The sequence below is a fragment of the Mandrillus leucophaeus genome, unplaced genomic scaffold (assembly GCF_000951045.1).
Source record: "Mandrillus leucophaeus isolate KB7577 unplaced genomic scaffold, Mleu.le_1.0 Scaffold1320, whole genome shotgun sequence".
Lineage (NCBI taxonomy): Eukaryota > Metazoa > Chordata > Mammalia > Primates > Cercopithecidae > Mandrillus > Mandrillus leucophaeus.
In genome coordinates, this window is record NW_012101278.1 from 70,138 (window position 1) to 91,068 (window position 20,931).

The 20,931-nt window shown below is 47.4% G+C and overlaps 1 protein-coding gene across 1 annotated transcript in view; it reads left to right on the forward strand.

Moving 5' to 3' along the window:
* Positions 1-10,603: 10,603 nt before the first annotated feature.
* SEMA4B (sema domain, immunoglobulin domain (Ig), transmembrane domain (TM) and short cytoplasmic domain, (semaphorin) 4B) overlaps positions 10,604-20,931 on the forward strand; it is a 70,003-nt gene continuing 59,675 nt past the window's right edge. Inside the window, exon 1 of the mRNA XM_011972935.1 lies at positions 10,604-10,694. The gene's annotated coding sequence lies outside the window, so the exon portion shown is untranslated. The remainder of the gene's footprint in view (positions 10,695-20,931) is intronic.

Consider the following 20,931-nt stretch of genomic DNA (forward strand, 5'->3'; position numbering starts at 1 on the left):
AAAAGAAAAGAAAAAGAAAGCAATAATCCAATATATAGGCAAGAGCCCTTACTTCTCTACTACTTACAGTCTGGTGTTCAGAGAGTGTAGGAGTGAGCCCAGAGAACTCCCCAAGCCTACCATGTCGTCACTGCACACAAGAGTCCCTGAGGATGGCCACACAAAACCCTGGGGCTTACTTATACATGTTCGCAATTTCATTTTCTTATCATATTGGCCAGTTTCATCTACACTGGAACGTGGTTCCACCTATCTTTCTGTTCTCTGAGAAGCTTCAGCTCAGGGGAAACATTTCTGGGGCCACAGATTCTGTTGACTGCCTCTGCAATGAGCACATTATGCAAAACAGATGTTCTATGCCTCACTCAGTCTCTGCTATCAGGAAAGCTGTGTTCAGAACCACATGGAGGCTGCAGCCTCCTACTTTGCGGGAATGTTTGTGTAAAAGTTCCTGGCTTTCTCTTTGTTTACATCTGACTGTTTACCTTTCAGTCCCGTCTTGTTTCCTGCTCAGTGAACAGTTTTTGCACTGGCAGGAGCCAGGTCAAACAGTTCCATAAACTGCTTTTTTACAGTTTTCACTAGAGCAGAGGTTTGAAATTAGGGTGCCTGAATGTTGGCTCAAGGAGGACACAAACTCCCTGAATTAGTATGCAAAATCTATGTGTGTGTGTGTGTGTGTGTGTGTCTTTCTAGGGAGTGGTTCCTTATTTTCATTGGATTTCCAAAGGGGTCTGAAACCCACAGCAGGGTCAGAACAACACCTGGGTATATGGTGGGCCCCGAGAGGCCACCACATGGAAAGTTCTGCCATCTGTTCTTTGGAATATTCTTCTGGCCAAGAGCCACCACTTCCCTGACTCTGGCCTTTCTCTTCCCCACTGCCACCAACAGGGGATGTACGCTTTCCACTCGGCACCACTCCTCACTGAGAACTGCTCTTAGGGCTTTCTGAGCCTGTTGGTGTGACTGCGGTGGTGACAGCTTGCAGGGGAGACACCTCATTCTTTGCTTTGTGGGATCCTCTGCTTGGTCCCTGAACCATAGGCTGAGGCTCAAATTCTAGCCACGCACAAAAAAGTGATCAATAGCCAGGCGCAGTGGCTCACACCTGTAATCCCAGCACTTTGGGAGGCCGAGGCGGGCGTTTCACCATATTGGCCAGGCTGGTCTCAAACTCCTGACCATTGCATTTGTTTGCAATGTAATTTGCAAACAAATTTGGTAGGCTGCCATAACAAAGTACCACAGACTGGGTGGCTTAAACCATAGACATTTAGCTTCTTACAATTCTAGAGTCCAGAAGTTCACAATCAAGGTTTCTGCAGGGCTGATTTATTCTGAGGTCTCTCTCTTTGGCTTGCAGATGGCCATTTTCTCCCTATGTTCTCATACATTTCCTCTTGCATGTCTGTGTCCTAATCTTCTCTTCTCTTTTTTTTTTTTTTGAGGCAGAGTTTTGCTCTTTTTGCCTAGGCTGGAGTGCAATGGCACAATCTCAGCACACTGCAACCTCCGCCTCCCTGGTTTAAGCAGTTCTCCTGCCTTAGCCTCCCAAGTAGCTGGGATTACAGCCATGCACCACTACACCTGGCTAATTTTGTATAGTAGAGACGGGATTTCACCAGGTTGGTCAGTCTGGTCTCAACTCCTGACCTCAAGTGATCTGCCCACCTCAGCCTCCCAAAATGCTGGGATTACAGGCATGAGCCACTGCACCTGGCCCTACCTAATCTTCTCTTCTTATAAGGACAGCAGTCCTACTGGATTAGGGCCCACACTAAGGACCTCATTTTAACTTAATTACCTCTTTAAAGACTTTACCTACAAATACCTATGAAGCTAGAACTTCTTGATGAACATAATTTAGTCCATACCACTATCTTACATTTCAGTGATTACAAAAGCAACATATGCTCCCTATAGAAAATATGGAAACATCAGAAATGGAAAAACTAAGATAAGAATCTCTGCAAAAATCATTATTTTTCTTGGGCTTTTTTTGTTTGTTTTTATTTATTTATATTTATTTATTATTATTATTTTTGTTTTGAGACAAGACTTACTCTGCCACCCAGGCTGTAGTGCAGAGGCACAATCGCAGCTCATGGAAGCCTTACCCTTCTGGGCTCAGACAATCCTTTGGCCTCAGCCTGCAAGTACCTGGACTACAGGTGTGCACCACCATGCACCACGCCTACCTAATTTTTAAAAATTTTTTGTAGTGACAGAGTCTCACTATGTTTCCCAGGCTGGTCTTCAGCTCCTGAGCTCAAGCAAGTCACCTTGGCCTCCCAGTGTGCTGGGATTACAGGCATGAGCCACTGCACCTGGCCCCGGCTTTTTTTTTTTTTAAAGTATATAAAGTAAAAGCAAAAATATACCCTTCATTCCTCAGTTCTACCTTCTCCCCCAAAGAACACTGCTATGATAGTGAGGGACCTTTTCTGGGTTTGTCTAAACTGCTTCCAGTAACATCCTTGCCCTGTAGCTACACCTGTTCCTGCTGGTGCCCTGGAGAACAGATCCCTTGTGCCGGGGTTGCTGGTGGATCAAATCTTTGTGCACATTCATGGTGATTCTGTAGAAGTGGAATTCTTTTGTCAAAGGGTATACAAAATGCTAATAATTAGAGCTCAGATTTAAAAGAATTATTATTTTTTTTTTTTGAGACAGAGTCTCGCTCTGTCACCTGGGCTGGAGTGCAGTGGTGTGATCTCGGCTCACTGCAAGCTCCGCCTCCTGGGTTCACACCTTTCTCCTGCCTCAGCCTCAGAGTAGCTTGGACTACAGGCGTGTGCCACCACGCCCGGCTAATTTTTTGTATTTTTAGTAGAGACGGGGTTTCACCGTGTTAGCCAGAATGATCTCGATCTCCTGACCTCATGATCCACCCTCCTCGACCTCCCAAAGTGCTGGGATTACAGGCGTGAGCCACCGTGCCTGGCCTAAAAGGAAATTTTAAAAGAAGGCACGTAAAGATACAGGAGACCTGGCCGGGCGCGGTGGCTCATGCCTATAATTCCAGCACTTTGGGAGGCCGAGGGGGTCAGATCACAAGGTCAGGAGTTTGAGATCAGCCTGGTCAAAATGGCAAAACCCCATCTCTACTAAAAATACAAAAATTAGCTGGAGTGGTGGCGGGGCGCCTGTAATCCCAACTACTCTGGAGGCTGAGGCAGGAGAATCGCTTGAACCCAGGAGGTGGAGGTTGCAGTGAGCCGAGATCGTGCCGTTGCCCTCCAGCGTGGGCGACAACAGCAAGACTCCATCTCAAAAAAAAAAGAAAAAGAAAAAAGGATACAGGAGACCTGTTAGGATAGCTTCCCTATGGTACTGCAATGTTAACTGTGCCTGTTCTCAGGTAATGGGGCAGGAAGTTGTTTTTCCTCCCTTTATCTTGCTACCTAGCTGGATTTTCTACATTTTCTTTCATGAGCTTGTGCTACTTTTTGTAATGGAGGGAATAAACAACTGTAATAGAATGCTGCCAGAGAGGACAATTGAAAGGAACTTTTGGTTCTGTTCAGAAAGGGCAGGCCTGCTGCTAGGAGCTGCAGGGGACAGAGAGCAGATGGGGCAGGGGGATTTCTGGCAGAGGCTGAAATGGACGGTGGGACCTGTGGCCAGTGTGGGGGGCGGGGCAGTCTCTGCCTTTCAGACCTGGGAGGGAACTGTGTGCATGAGCTTTGCCGGGGACGGAGGTAGCTCTTAGCTGGTCCAAGATGGGCTGAAGAGTTTGTTAACAAGTGCCTGGCTACTCAAAATAAGTTTAGGTCCTTTGGCCCAGACTAATTCTATCCTAGGCTACTGAGAAACGGGATGCTGAGTCCCTGCCACTGGTCTTTGAAAAATGACAATGGAAGATGCGCTGGAAGATTGGAGAGGGTCAAAATGCCATGTCCTTTCCTGAAAGGAAGGCAACAGAAACTTCAAACATTGGGGCAGAGGGTTAAGCGAGTTTAAAGGGGTGACTCAGGATCCCATAGAAAAGGATGTGACAATTCATGGGAGCTAGAATGGGTCAACGGCAGCCCCAGACCAACCTCAGCTTGGGATGTGAGGCACAGAGATCCTAGATTCAGCAGATCTCCTAACAGACTTATTATTGTTTGCAGCCAAGATAGAGAAATATGGAGTAGATACTAGAACGGTCAGGTCAAATGATAGCCCCCAAATCAGTGGACTGAGGCCAAGGTGAGGCAGGTTTCTAAGTCCATGTCAAAAGGCTCTGTTCGCCCTGTTGCCCAGGTTGGAATGCAGCGGCATGGTAACTGCTCACTGCAGCCTCAGCTTCTGGGTTCGGGGGATCCTTCCACTTCACCCTCCTGATCACTGGGACTATAGGCACCATCACACCTGACTAATTTTAAATTTTTTGTAGACACAGAGTCTAATTGTGTGCCCAGGCTGGTCTTGAATGCCTGGGCTCAAACAATCCTCCCACCTTGGCCTCCTAATCCACAGGGATTACAGGCATGTACCATTATGCCTGGTTAATTTTTTTTTTTTTTTTTTTTGGTAGAGACAGGATCTCGCCATGTTGCCTAGGCCTCAAACTCCTGATCTCAAGTGATCCTCCTGCCTTGGCCCCCCAGAGCACTGGGATTACAGGCGTGAACTACCCTACCTGGCCTTCGTTGTTCTGTTCAGAAGCCAGATTAGAGAATCTAAATGGGTCATCCAGTGACTAGCCAAATCCAAACAGGTACGAGTCCAAAAGCTGAGATCATCACTGACAGCAGAATCTCTCCCAGAGAACTGGCGGTGAGCCATTCTAGAGGCAGTGGGTGGGCAACTGCCCAGGGCTATATTCAGTCCTCATGGCCGTGGGAGCGTGCTGCAACCTGAGTGTTTAAAAGTCCTGAGGAATCCAGATGTAGGGATGAATGATTCTAAGGGGTTGGAACTTGGCATGGTAACATGGCTGCCTTGGGCTTTCTTGACCTGATGTCTTTAGCTGTTTGGTCCATCTGATTGTCTTTAGTTGAGTTTCCTATTCACTGAACAGCTTTATAGGTCCTTTGAGTATTTCCAAATTGTGTGCCAATTGCATTTTCCACTGTAAATGAATCAACTGGCCTTCTGTTTGTGTTTTGAAAATTTACAAGTAACGACTGGACAGGCCCAATGGAATCCTTCAATCTCCCTCATGCAACATTCCTCACTAATGACCTTCCTGGCCTGAGAGGTGGTTAAAAATAGTTGCCTCCTGCCCTCAAGCTACACTGCTTCAGGTATTGCGTTTCATAATCCATGCCCTCTACACTGAACCTCACGACCAGGACAAGCTTCCAGGGCAGTCACAGTCAGAGTGGACAGCTGTCACCTGTAGTTGGCCGCAGCTCCATCAATGAGTAGGGCCTGCACCAACTCTGCTCAAGTGTTCTCTGCAGAGAATGAGCAGCATGCCTGGCTTCATGAGTTGGGGACTCTTGTGGCTCTGGGGATCCAAAGGACTTGGTTTCTCCCTTGGAAGATAGAGGCAGGGGTAGGACCAGGGCATACGCAGTTATGCCAGTGAGGTGTACTCTGATGCCTCCCGGTACAGTCTGAAGTCTACAGGAGTTGAAAGAGGTGTGCAGGTGGGCCAGGTATCCCTAGCAGTGGTTTCTATTTGTGGCAGCCAAATGGTGAGAGCAAGAAGGTGGAGAGGACTGCGGAACCTTAGGAAAGGCAAACCAGTGAGAGTAAGTGCCTGGTGGGCCACAGTGCCTTGGGGGACGTAATGATTGTATCTCCAGAGATGAGTAGATGCTGGCTTCCTATTTAACATCAATCCAGTCCCCCAGACGCCTCCGTCGGTGGGCCTGGCATTCTTCCAGACTCCCCTCAAACCATGTTTCCAGCAAACGCCCTGCCATCAGCCTTACTCCCACGCTGATTACTGGCTCTCAGCACATGTATGTTTCATTTACACTGTGCTGCTGTTTTGGAATTGTTTGCAAGTTGTGTCATATGTGTATGTTGTGTCTGAAGTGGATAGAGGCCTCTGAGATCAGGATCTAGTTTTCTTGAATCATCGTCCTCTTCCTCCACAACCACCACCAATAACTGGCACCAAACACAGGGCATTACGTAATGTGGACAAAAATGCTTGTAAATGAGTTCATGTCACAGACACTCAGAAGTTTGCCCCCACTGTAAACAATGTAGAGGTGAAAGGCTTTGTTTCCAAGCCTCTCTCATGTTCTCAGGAACATGGAGAGAGGAGCCCTCTACCTTTGCAGTTCATTCTATGGACTAGAGATCTACTTGCCCTCATAGGGCTCTTAGAATAAGGAAAAAAAAGCAGAAGGCATGTTCCGCAACCTCACAGAATATATTTAGCTGGGAAGATTCTTCACGAAGCTGGCAAATAATTTTTTTTTTTTTTTTTTTGTGAGATGGATTCTCACTCTGTCACCCAGGCTGGAGTGCAGTGGCACAATCTTAGCTCACTGCAACCTCCGTCTCCTGGGTTCGAGCAAGCAATTCTCCTGCCTCAGCCTCTGGAGTAGCTGGGACTACAGGCCACACCAACACTCCCGGCTAATTTTTGTATTTTTAGTAGAGACGGGGTTTCACCACGTTAGCCAGGCTAGTCTCAAACTCTTCACCTCAGGCGATCCACCTGCCTTGGCCTCCCAAAAGTGCTGGGATTACAGGGATGAGCCACCACACCTGGCCAGAGCTGTCAAATAATTAAAACAATTTTCAGGCATCCCATCCTCTCAACTTCACAGTTAAGTGTTAAAAGAAATTAGGCCAGGCTGGGCGCAGTGGCTCATGCCTGTAATCCAAGCACTTTGGGAGGCTGAGGTGGGCGGATCACAAGGTCAGGAGTTCGAGACCAGCCTGGCCAACATAGTGAAACCCCGTCTCTACTAAAAATACAAAAATTAGCCTAGCATGGTGGCACACTCCTGTAGTCCCAGCTACTCGGAAGGCTGAGGCAGAAGAATCGCTTGAACCCGGGAGGTGGAGGTTACAGTGAGCCAAAATTGTGCCCATTGTACTCAGATCTGGGTGACAGAGCAAAACTCCATCTCAAAAGGGAAGAAAGGAAGGAAGGGAGGAAGGGAGGGAGGGAGGAAGGGAGGAAAAGAGGGAGGGTAGGAGGGAGGAAAGGAGGAGGGAGGGAGGCAAAAGGAGAAGAGAAGAGAAGAAAAGAGGAAAAGAGCAGACAGAAATTAGAGGCCGGACATGGTGGCTCATGCCTGTAATCCCACCACTTTGGGAAGTCTAGGCGAGAAGATCACCAGAGGACAGGAGTTTGAGACCAGCCTGGCCAACATGGTGAAACCCCGTCTCTACTAAAAATACAAAAATTAGCCAGGTGTGTGCACACCTATAGTCATAGCTACTGGGGACACTGAGATAGGAGAATTGCTTGAACTTGGGAGGCAGAGGTTGCAGTGAGCCGAGATCGTGCCATTGCGCTCCAGCCTGGACCACAAGAGTGAAACTCTGTCTCAAAAAATAAATAAATAAAAATAAAATAAATTAGAGTCAGAAACATTTGCTTTGGTTTTGGCGAATGCAAAATAGCTTTTTCTTTTTCTTTCTTTTTGAGACGGAGTCTCACTCTATCACCCAGGCTGGATTGCAGTGGCATGATTTCAGCTCACTGCAACCACTGCTATCCAGCTTCAAGCAATTCTCCTGCCTCAGCTTCCCGAGTAGCTGGGATTACAGGCAGCTGCCACCGCGCCCGGCTAATTTTTGTATTTTTAGTGGAGACGGGGGTTTCACCATCTCGGCCAGGCTGGTCTTGAACTCCTGACCTAGTGATCCACTCTCCTCAGCCTGCCAAAGTGTTGGGATTATAGGCGTGAGCCACCGCACCCTGCCCAAAACAGCTTTTTCAAAAATTCTTTACTATGAGATTCTTTGAGATATCAACCTGTATAACTTAAATGACTTATTGATATTCTTGACTTTTCAGAAATGTATTTTGTTTAAATAAATAAATAAATAAATAAATAAAGCAAGCAAGCAAAGGTGCAAATTCTCCTAAAAGGCCAACTTGCTGCGTGGCTCCTGGCCACGAGGGGGCGTGGTCTCCCTAGTCCTAGGCTAAGGAACCAATGATGGGGACTCCGGCTGTGTCCAGCCTCAGCCTAGTGGAGCTGGGAGGAATGCCCTCTTGGCCAAGGTCCAGGAGTTCCAGGAGACTCCAGCTCTCTTCTCCTGTGCTAGCAACTCCCCCGCAGCAGAGTGTATGTCTGCGGTGTAGAAAGCCACGAGTGCTCTAGGCTGAAGAGGAGGTCATGTTTAAATTACAGACTGAGCAGGAGTGCTGTGCTGGCAGCTTTGCCCAGGAGCCAGCAGGGCGGGTGGTGTCTGGGGCATGACCTTGGGTGGCCGTGGTGCTGGTTAGGGTGCTGGGTGGAGCCTGGCTGGTGAGGTTGGAGAGCATGGGCGTGGCAGCCACAACACAGATGGGAGCACACAGAGCCTGTGGGAGCCACTCTGCCTGGCCAGCTGCTCCCAGCCCTGCCAGCGTTGGGATTGTGTGGCGTGGTCAAGGCAAAGACCATGCTTTTCAGCAAGGTCATCTGCAGTCTGGCTTCAATCTCCCTCCCTCCGCATTACCTTTTCCAAAGGGACCTCATCTCCAGCGCAGCTGAATGACCTGCTCTTCCCAAAAATGACTTAAACTTTGCTTCATTGATTCATTTTTGCACTTACTTCAACACACAGCAAACACTAATAGCGCGCGTATGGTAGCCAGACACTGTGGAAATACAGGACCTTGTCTGTGACTTCATAGACACCATAGTTTTTGTTTGTTTGTTTAACAGAGTCTCACTCTGTTGCCCAGGCTGGGGTGCAGTGGTGTGATCTCCGCTCACTGCAGTCTCCACTCTCTGGCTCTTCTGCCTCAGCCTCTCAAGTAGCTGGGACTACAGGCACGCACCACCATGCCAGGCTAACTTTTGTATTTTTAGTAGAGACGGGGATTCACCATGTTTGCTGGACTGGTTTTGAACTCCTGACCTCAAGTGATCCACCCGCCTCGGGCTCCCAAAGTGCTGGTAATATAGGCGTGAGCCACTGTGCCCCGCCCATAGGCACTACAGTTTTATGCCTTTGAATCTTTGTTCATGTTTTTCTATTTGTGGAAAATTCTCCTCGTTCCTCTCTGCCTGGCCAGATTTTACCATCTTTCAGTGACCTCCTCATGCCTCACCAACTCCAGGATCCCCCCTCTGATTACTCCAAAGTGAGAAAAGGGACCAGGTCCTTCTCATTCACTGTTATATCCTAAGTGACTAACAGGTGCCTGGTATAAGCAGGTGTCCAAAAATATTGACAGAATGAGTGAGGCAGTCTTGTCCATCTCTGACTTCACAGCGCTATTGCCCAAAACTTTCACTTCCAGTCCTGCCCATGACATTTCTCCTACTGAACTCTTGTGTTTATTACTACTCAGTGCTGGGTGGTTGGATTAGGCAGGGCTCTGGATTTGCCAGGAACAGAAAGGAATGTATTGGTTCATTGAACCACACCATGGGAGGGGCAGCAGGAACCATAGGGGTCTGGGAATACAACATCTGGACACTGCCACTGGCTTCTCTCACTGATGTCTTCATCCCCTACTACTGCAGAAAGCCTTTTGCCACCCAGAAAATGGCTGTCAACTGGTCAGGATTCACATCCTACCAGTTTAGCAATCCAAGAAGAATAGGATTTTCTCCTCCAATTACTTTTTTTTTTTCTTTTTGAGACAAGTCTCACCCTGCTGCCCAGGCTGGAGTGCAGTGGCACAATTATAGCTTACTGCAGCCTCAACCTCGCAGGCTCAAGTGATCCTTCTACCTCAGCCTCCCAAGTAGCTGGAACTACAGGTGTGTGCCACCATGCCTGGCTAATTTTTTAAATTTTCTGTAGGGCCGGGGCCGGGGGGGTCTCACCATGTTACCCAGGCTGGTCTCGAACTCCTGAGCTCAAGCAACCTGCCCACCTTGGCCTCCCAAAGTGCTGGGATTACAGGCGTGAGCCACTAAACCGGACCTATTTTATTTATTGTTTGTTTGGTTTTTTTGTGTTTTTTTTGAGACGGCATCTCACTCTGTTGCCCAGGCTGGAGTACGGTCACACAATCTTGGCTCACAGCAATCTCCACCTCCCAGGTTCAAGCGATTCTCCTGCCTCAGCCTCCTGAGTAGCTGGGATTACAGGCATGTATCACCACACCTCACTAATTTATATTTTTAGTAGAGACGGGGTTTTGGTACGTTGGCCAGGCTGGTCTCAAACTCCTGACCTCAAGTGATCCACCCACCTCAGCCTCCCAAAGTGCTGGGATTACAGGCGTGAGCCACCACGCCGGGCCTTTCCCTAGACTACAGGAGCCTAGAACAGTCCATCTTGTCCTCTTGTCACCACTGCTGCGGGTGGGGTCATTTGTCCTGTCTGAAGGTGTGGAAATAGATTCCTGGTAGCCATATTATGACTTGAGCAGTCACTTCTGGTTTTCCTTCTGAGAAAATCTTCTGAGCCCAGCTGTATGAGTAATATTGGCTTTTTGTCTCAAGTGGGAAATGGCTCTGAGACCGGTTTTTCTATTTGTGTTTCTTTGTTTATTTTGGTAGAAAGCAGAGGGCAATACGTAAAACGGCATCTTCTTCGGATGGTCTCAGGAGCACAGTCATCTCTAAAGAAGTGTTCCTCTCCAAAGAGCTGCAGGCCTTCATCAGCCTTATTAGGTAATATCTATTATACCTGTTTACTTGAGGACACTGACGCTCAGTGGTAGTAACAAGCCCAAGGTCACAGAACTATGGTGGGAGGGAGGGGTGAAGACAAGACCTGTGGATCCAGATCCTGGTGCCAGAAGTTTTGCTTACATCCAGTCATTCAATCCGCACTGCAGTCTTCTGAGGTCAGAATCAGGCGACAGGTTCTATGAAGTTTACATGTCTTGCCCAAGGTCACAGAGGCAAACAGGGCTGGGATCTGCTGATTCCAAGCCCATAGTATTTTCACTTCAGGTCACCTTACCTCTCTGTGCTTGCACTTCCTAATCTGTGAAATGGGATTAATAATAGTCCATGCCTCTGGGTTTGTTATGGGAGTTAAATGGAATGACACACCTGGCCCGTAGTGAGCTCCGTAAGTGGATGCTATTGTTGTTATCATTATAATTTTATCACGAGACCTCCCTCTGGTCAGGAGTTGGCCACTCCCTGTTGCAGGAGAACCAGATCCCGTGGGAGCCTCTTCGTGGCCCAGGTGCTCCTGAGGCTCAATGCAGGTGCTGGGAAAGTTTGCAACAGGAATAAAGGGAACAAAGGCCCCAGGTGCCTGTCGATGCTTTGTCTGGCTGGAGGCCAGCTTCCTGCTGGATCAGGTTGCTCTTGGCTGTCTGGGTTCATGGAGCTGACCCCTCCTCCCTGTCCCTGCCAACTGAGGGCTGAGGAATAAGCCTGGTGACACCCAACAGGGTCCATCATGGGCAATGTACTTCCTTTCTGGAACCCAGTGCTGGGATCTCACTGACTGAACCAGGAAACTTTGGGGCACTGAGAGAGACCTATTCTGGGTCCTCATTCCACAGTGTGGCCTCAGTGAACCGCCTCCCAACCTCTCCTGGAGGGGTAGTCTTGGGTGTAGAGGCGGCACCTGGAGTCCGAGACCTGGGTTTGAATGCCAACCCAGGATGGAGTGACCTTAGACAAGCCAACTCTCTCTCTGTCTCAATTTTGTACTATGAAGGTTCGGGAGGTTGTGCTGGTTCGTGCATAAAGCCCTTGCAAGCCCTTAAAATTCACTGCTGTCTCCAACAGCACCTATAGGAGATGAAACTTTTTTCTTTTTCAGACGGAGTCTCTGTCGCCCAAGCTAAAGTGCAGTGGAACGATCTCAGCTCATTGCAACCTCTGCCTTCCGGGTTCAAGAGATTCTCCTGCCTCAGCCTCCCAAGTAGCTGGGATTACAGGCACGTACCACCACACCTGCCTAACTTTTGTATTTTTAGTAGAGATGGGGGTTCACCATGTTGGCCAGGCTGGTCTTGAACTCCTGACCTCAGGTGATCCACCCACCTTGGCCTCCCAAAGTGTTGAAATTACAGGCATGAGCCACTGCACCTCAGCCTAGGAAAAGAAACTTCAAACCCAGCAGAGTGTGATCTTTGCATAACACAAACTAGACTATGTGTCGCCTGTCCTCAAAACCTGCCATAAGCCCTGGCCTGCTCCCTTCCAACTTCTGCTGTAGCTCCCAGTCACCAGGCTTCTTTAAGTTCCTTGAATAGGACTTTGTTCCTGCCTTAGGGCTTTTGCACTCGCTGTCCCTTTGTCCTGAAACACTTTGAGCTCCAGGTCTTTCCATTGCTGTCTTTATCACTCAGGTCTTGTGCTCAGGTGTGACCTCCTTAGAGCAGCCTTCTTCTGTCATGCCTGCCTTGTCCCTCTCAACCAACGTCATCCAGTTTTATATCCAGAGCATACCACTCTCTGAAATTATCCTGTCTGTATTTATCTCCTTTTTTTTTTTTTTTTTTTTGAGACAGAGTCTCGTATTGTCAGTCACCTGGGCTGGAGTGCAATGGTGCAATCTTGGCTCACTGTAACCTCCGTCTCCCAGGTTCACGCAATTCTCCTGCATCAGCCGCCCAAGTAGCTGGGATTGCAGGTGCCCGCCACCATGCCTGGCTAACTTTTTGTATTTTTTAGTACAGACGGGGTTTCACTATGTTGGTCAGGCTGGTCTCGAACTCCTGACCTCGTGATCTGCCTGCCTCAGCCTCCCAAAGTGCTGGGATTACAGGCGTGAGCCATCACACCTGCCATGTCTCCCTTTTTATTGTCTACCTCCCTCCACCAGAAGTTAAGCTCCGTGAAGACAGGGAACCTGTCTGTCCTTTCTCCCTTTATCTCCCCAGAAGTGCCCAGAGCAGTGCCTGGCACAGTAGGTACTCAGGGACTGTCTGTAGGCTTCCCATTCTGTAAGACCCACCTTGAAGTAGGGTCTGGGCTGCCTGTGCCCATCATTTCTCTGTGCTCTAGGGCAGTGGCCTGGCACTGCAATGAGGCAGCTTTGTGAGTGTGAAAAACACTGTCCATTTCCAAAATACTTTCACATGTGGTGCCTCATTTGCACCTCCCAATAACTCTGTGAGACAGGTAGAGCAGGATCATAAACTCCATTTCATAAATGAGAAAATCGACATGTCCAGAGGCTTACAGGAACTTGCCTAAGGTCATATCCCTCATTTGGTACAGAACCAGGAAGAGAACTATTTGTCTTAGGAAGCTCCAGGACCTCCAGCCAGACACAGAATGCCGAAGATCCACATATCAATCGCATTTCTCCATGAGGTCATGTTATCCATGTACACATGTTTAGAATTACTGCAATGAGGGCCGGGCGCGGTGGCTCAAGCCTGTAATCCCAGCACTTTGGGAGGCCGAGACGGGTGGATCACGAGGTCAGGAGATCGAGACCATCCTGGCTAACACGTTGAAACCCCGTCTCTACTAAAAAATACAAAAAACTAGCCGGGCGAGGTGGCGGGCGCCTGTAGTCCCGGCTACTCGGGAGGCTGAGGCAGGAGAATGGCGTAAAAACCCGGGAGGCGGAGCTTGCAGTGAGCTGAGATCCGGCCACCGCACTCCACCCTGGGTGACACAGCGAGACTCTTTCTCAAAAAAAAAAAAAAAATTACTGCAATGAGGGGGTACTATTCTGATCTCTGAAATGCTTTTGAGCTCTAAATTTTTCTAGGACTCTTGGATATATCTGATGAGACTTACCTTTAGGTCTCTTCCAGGGAAACTAAAATTCTTGCCTTCTTCCTGGACTGAGAAATCAAAGTGTCTATTCTGCCACAGAATCCCAGTAATTCCTCTACGGAGTACATAGCACATGGCATTTAACAGCTGGTTTCACATGTATTCAACTGCAGATGAGGTTCAGAGACGTGAAGGGACTTGCCCACATAGGAAAATGGCAAAGGGAAGTCTAGAACTCAGCTGGTCTAACTCCAAGCACAATGTTCCTCCCGCCATAACCATATGCTTGTAAATTCACTTCCAGTTTCATGGAAGATGGAGTTCTTCACGGCTAAATTGTTAAAATAATAACGCCATCTTTAGGTGCCTTTATTAGGCTCATTAAAAGCTTATCTGGGCCAGGCGCAGTGGCTCACGCCTATAATCCCAGCATTTTGGGAGGTCGAGGAAGGTGGATCACCTGAGGTCAGGAGTTCGAGACAAGCCTGGCCAACATGCTGAAACCCCGTCTCTACTAAAAATACAAAAATTAGCCAGGTGTGGTAGCACATGCCTGTAATCCCAGCTACTTGGAAAGCTGAGGCAGGAGAATCACTTGAACCCAGGAGGTGGAGGTTGCAGTGAGCCGAGATCGCGCCATTGCACTGTGACAGAGTAAGACTCCATCTCAATTAAAAAAAAAAAAAAAAGGTTATCGGCCAGGAGGCCAGCCATGCTGGCTCATGCCTGTAATCGCAGCACTTTGAGAGGCCAAAGCAAGAGGACTGCTTGAGCCCAGGAGTTTGAACCAGCCTAGGCAACATGGCAAAATGCCATCTCTACCAAAAATACAAAAATTAGCCAGGCATGGTGGTGTACACCTGTGATCCCAGCTACTCAGGAGGCTGAGGCAGGAGAATCGCTTGAACCTGGTAGGTGGAGGTTGCAGTGAGCCAAGATCATGCCACTGCACTTCAGCCTGGGCAACAGGCCAAGACTCTGTCTCAAAAAAACAAACAAAAATTAGCACTATGGTGGCATGTAGCTCCCAGCTACTTGGGAGGCTGAGGTGGGAGGACGATTTGAGCCTGGGAGGTCAAGGCTGCAGTGAGCTAAAGTAACATCACTGCACTCCAGCCTGGGCAACAGAGACAGACCCTATCTCAAAAAAAAAAAAAAAAAAAAAAAAAAAAAAGCTTATTAAGTGCTTGCTATGGCCTTCTGTTAGATCTGCAGCATGACAGGGAGGAGACGAGAGGCACCCTTGTGATGGAATAGGGGGCAGCTCCTCCAAATGAGGGCAGAAATCTATACTTATTGGTAACTTTGCAAATATGTGTCTCCGTTGTGTGCAGACACACAAAGAAAGTCTGGAAGGATGTGCTCCAAAATGCTAATAGCAGCATCTCTGGAAATCACCTTATGGGTAATTTTTCACTCCCTTTTATATACTTATCTGAAATTTTATTTTGTAATGGGCAAGACTTTTCTTTATAATCAGCCTTTTTTGTTTTTTTGTTTTTTTTTTTTTTGAGACGGAGTTTTGCTCTCGTTGCCCAGGCTGGAGTGCAACCTCGACCTCCCAGGTTCAAGTGGTTCTCCTGCCTCAGCCTCCTGAGTAGCTGGGATTACAGGTGTGTGCCACCATGACCGGCTAATTTTTTTGTACTTTTAGTAGAAACAGGGTTTCACCAGGCTGGTCTTGAACTCGTGACCTCAGGTGATCCACCTGCCTCGGCCTCCCAAAGTTCTGGGATTACAGGCATAAGCCACCACAGCCAGCCAATAAAGGTATTTTCATTTTGAAAAATAATTGAAAAAAGCTAGTGAACAGGCCAAGCATGGTGACATGAGCCTGTAGTCCCAACAACACAGGAGGCTACGGCAGGAGGATCACTTGAGGCCAGGGACTGGAGGCTGCAGTAAGCCATGATTATGTATGTAAATAGCCACCACACTCTAGCCTGGGCAACATAGTGAGACCCTATCTTATGAAATAGGAAGGACAGAAGGCCACTGAATAGAAATAAAAGAATGGGAAGAAGTCCTGATACATATGTCTAATGTTTTCAGTCATATCACTCCGGGGATGCAGGCGGAATCTGTGTCACTCATGAATGGATCCTTTACTTGGGGGGCATTCAAAATATTAAGGTAATGAGGACTAAGTAGATATCTTTCAGTGAATGACACAGAAATTATAAACCTCTTGGCAGTCTTTTTAAACAACTCTCATCTTTCTCAGGATCCTAATGATTCATGTCACAGGCCCTTCCCAAAGATTGTGTGGTGGCTCTGGAGGAGAACCAAGGAGTGATATGACTTGTTTCTGGATAATTGTCAGTGAGTCAGACCTCGTTCAGCGCTCTGGAGTTTCCAGGCCGTTAACTTCTCTGCCTGAACTCATGAGTCAGGGTCAGTCAGCCGACAGTTGCAATGTGTACGTGCTTCCGGCCCTGCTCTTCTGGCCCGCCCCCCAGCCTTCACGCATGCACGCCTGCAGGCACTTACAAGCCTCCTCATCCATATATCCCAGAAACGGTGCAAGCATGCCTGGCTTAGTCATCCATCCACAGGAGGTTTGCACAACCCTACCTGAGTGCTAAGATCAGGCTGTAAACTGCCAGAATGAACCAAAAGAGGGAAAATAAATATCAGCACTCTCCCATAAATTTTGCAATAGTCAGCTGTAGTCTAGCTGTGATTTAGAGCATTTGTTTTGTGAATAACCGGATGTGAATAATCTATATGTGAATAACCTATACATCTGTCAATAGTGATCCATTATGATTCATTGTAGTGGTGGGCACCTTGTAATCAGCTACTCAGGAGTTTTAGGTGGAAGGATCACTTGAGTCCAGGAGTTCTGAGCTGTTGTGCTCTATGCTTATAGTGTGTCCGCACTAAGTTGGGCATCAATATGGTAACCTCGTGGGAGCTAGGGGACCACCAGGTTTTCTAAGGAGAGGTGAACCAGCCCAGGTCCAAAACAGAGCAGGTCAAAACTCTGGTGCTGATCAGCAGCAGGATGGTTCTGTGAATAGCCACTGCACTCCAGACTGCGCAACTTAGCAAGACTCTTTCTCTAAAAAAGTGTGTGTGTGTGTAAAATACATTGTGGTATATCCAGAGAACAGATTACCATGCAGCTATTTAAAAGAATGAGGTAGAGCTGTGTAAGTTGACATAAAAAGGGTCAGTTTGGCCAGGCACGGTGGCTCACACCTGTAATCCTAACACTTTGGGAGGCTGAGGCAGAAGGATCATTGAGCCCAGGGGTTCCAGGCTGCAGTGAGCTATGATCACACCACTGCACTCTAGCCTCGGTGAGAGAGCAAGATCCGGTCCCTAAAAAAACCCAAAAACCAAAAACAAAAACAAAGGGTAAGTTTTAAGAATAAGAGGAACATTGCATAGCAGTGTATATATTGTGTTCCCATTTGTGTGCATGTCTATTATTATTATTTTTTAAATTATTTTGCTCACTCTATCACACAAGCTGGAATACACTGGCACAATCTCGGCTCACTGCAGCCTCGACCTCCCAGGCTCAGGTGATTCTCCCATCTCAGCCTCCCAAGTAGCTGGGACTACAGACACATGCTACCACGCACAGCTTATTTTTGGGGTTTCACCATGTTGCTTAGACTGTTCTCAAACTGCTAGGATCAAGAGATCCTCCCGCCTCAGCCTCCCAAAGTGCTGGGATTACAGGTATGAGCCACCATGACAGGCATATTATTTTTATTTTTAAAACTTGTAAATGGCATTTTCTCATTGTAAAAGGATAAACATACAGAAAAGGCTAGCAGAAGACACGAAACTCTCTCATCACCCCTTACATCAGTCAGGACAGGCTAGGCTATGCTGTGGTAACAAACATCTCTAAAAATGTCAATGGCTTAAAACAACAAAGATGTATTTCTTGCCCATACTTTATTCCTAACATGGACTCAGAGATTCAGCTCATTGTAGTCAGCACCATAGTCACAGCACCACCAACATATGATGCCACCATCCCAACATGAAACTTTAAAGTTCACCATTATAGAGGAAGAAAGCATGAGAACCAACACTGGATCTCAAATGCCTCCCCTGGAAGGGACACTTGACACTTTTCCTCACATTTCACAAGCAAATCACAAGGATACACCTAACTTCAAGACAGTGTGAAAGTATAACCTTCCCATGGACACAGGAAGAGAGCTGGAAATATTGATTCACCTTGGGAATGTCTACCACCCCATCCCAAACCACCCTCCTTCCCAGAGGGGAGTTAACGCATTGCTACTGAATCCCTCCAGGCCTCTTTGATATATAGGCATACCTTGGAAATATTGCAGGTTCAGTTCCAGACCACTGCCATAGAGAAGGAACATGAAATTTTTTGGTTTCCCAGTGCGTATAAAAGTTATGTTCGCCAGGCGCGGTGGCTCAAGCCTGTAATCCCAGCACTTTGGGAGGCCGAGATGGGTGGATCAGGAGGTCAGGAGATCAAGACCATCCTGGCTAACACGGTGAAACCCTGTCTCTACTAAAAAATACAAAAAACTAGCCGGGCGAGGTGGCGGGCGCCTGTAGTCCCAGCTACTCGGGAGGCTGAGGCAGGAGAATGGCGTAAACCCGGGAGGCGGAGCTTGCAGTGAGCTGAGATCCAGCCACTGCACTGCAGCCCGGGCGACAGAGCGACACTCCGTCTCAAAAAAAATAAAATAAAATAAAAAAATAAAAGTTATGTTCATACTATCCTGTAGTCTACTAAGTGAGCCATCATATTATCTCTAAAAAATATGCAGATATCACAGAAATACTAGCCAGGCATGGTGGCGGGTGCCTATAATCCCAGTTACTTGGGAGGCTGGGGCAGGAGAATCGCTTGAACCCAGGAGGTAGAGGTTGCAGTCAGCTGAGATCGTGCCATTATTGCGCTCCAGCCTGGGTGACAGAGCCAGACCCTGTCTGGAAAAAAAAAAAAGGATATGCCTTTTTAATTTTTTAAAAAATTTAAAAACTTTTTTGAGACAGGGTTCCACTCTGTTGCCCAGATGGGAGTGCAGTGGCACAGTCATAACTCACTGCAGCCTTGACCTACTAGGCTCAAGTGATTCTCCTACCTCAGCCTCCCAAGTAGCTGGGACAACAGGCGTGCACCACCATACCTTGCTAACTTTTATATTTCTGGTAGACAACGGGGTTTGACCATGTTGGCCAGGCTGGTCTCGAACTCCTGGGCTCAAGCAATCTGTGGACACCACAAACTGCTGGGCTTACAAGTGCAAGCCACCATGCCCAGCCTGTTTTGCCTACTTATTGTTTGTGTGTTCACTGTAGTAGTGCCTTTAATTTTCCTTTGTCTTCGGAACTTGGCTAATTGGCTCAAGAAGGGTAGTTTTTCAGCCTGTTTTGGCTTTCAACATGCCTTCCTCACTAAGCTTAATCCTTTGTAGCTAGAGATGTGGAACTCTTGCTTTTATGTGAACACTTAGAGGACTTAGAGGCCATTATAGGGTTATTAATTGGCCTAATTGCAACATCTTTGTGTCTCAGGGAATAGGGAGGCTCCAGAAGAGGGAGAAAGAAGGGAGGGAGAATGACCCATTGATGGCCATTTGATGGAGCAGTCAAAACAAGCAAAACGTATATCAATTGTGGCTGGGCACGGTGTCTCATGCCTGCAATCCCAGCACTTTGGGAGGCCGAGGCAGGTGGATCACCTGAGGTCAGGAGTTCGAGACCCGCCTGGCCAACATGGTAAAACCCCATCTCTACTAATAACACAAAAATTACCCAGGCGTGGTGGCGCACTCCTGTAATCCAAGCTACTATGGAGACTGAGGCAGGAGAATCGCTTGAACCCCAGAGGCGGAGGTTGTGGTGAGCCAAGATCACACCACTGCGCTCCAGCCTGAGCAACAAGAGCGAAACTCTGCCTCAAAAAGAAAAAAAAGAAAAAAGTTTATCAATTAAGTTTGCCATCTTATATGGGCCTGGTTCATGGTACCCCAAAACAATTAAATAGTAACATCAAAGATCACCAATCACAGATCACCATAACAGATATATTAATAATGAAAAAGTTTGAAACGTTGAAAGAATCAGCAAAATGTGACACAGACACTAAGTGAACACATGCTGTTGGAGAAGCTGTGCTCATAGACTTCCTTGACCTCGCCACAAACCTTCAATTTATTAAAAACTGCAGTATATACCAACTGCAATATCTTCAAAGAGCAATAAAATGAAGTTTGCCTGTATATAGTTTTGACATACATTAATAGTTTTACAATAATTTTAAAATATATCTGGCAAGGCACAGTGGCTCGTGCCTGTAATCCTAGCACTTTGGGAGGCCAAGGTGGGTGGATCACCTGAGGTCAGGAGTTTGAGACTAGTCTGGCCAACATGGTGAAACCCCATCTCTACTAAAAATACAAAAATTAGCTGGGCATAGTGGTGAGCACCTGTAATTCCAGCTATTCAGGAGGCAGAGGCATGAGAATCGCTTAAACCTGGGAAATGGAGGTTGCAGTGAGCCAAGATTGTGCCACTGCACTCCAGCTTGGGCAACAGAGCAAGACTTAGTCTTATAAAAAATAAAATAAAAATAAAAATATACCAGCCTAGGCAACAGAGTGAGACCCCCATCTCTATTTAAAAAAAAAATAGAAAAATAGCCGGGCACAATGGCTCATGCATGTAATCCCAGCAGTTTGGGAGGCCAGGGCGGGTGGATCACCTGAGGTCAAGAGTTCGAGACCAGCCTAACTAATACGGTGAAACCCTGTCTCTAGTAAAAATACAAAAATTAGCTAGACATGGCGGCACATGCCTGTAATCTCAGCTGCATGGGAGGCTGAGGCAGAAGAATCACTTGAACCCAGGAGGCGGAGGTTGCAGAGAGGTGAGATCACGCCGTTGCCCTCCAGCCTGGGCAATGAAAGCGAAACTCCATCTCAAAAAATAAATTAATTAATTAAAAAAAAATACAAACAATAGCTGGGTATGGTGGCATGTGCCTATAGTCCCAGCTACTTGGGAGGCTGAGGCACGAGAATAGTCTGAACTTGGGAGGTGGAGGTTGTAGTGAGCCGAGATCACACCACTGCACTCCAGCCTGGGTGACAGAGGAAGACTCTCTGAAAAAAAAAAAAAATATATATATATATATACACACACACACACACACACATATATATACACACACATACACACACACGTGTGTGTGTGT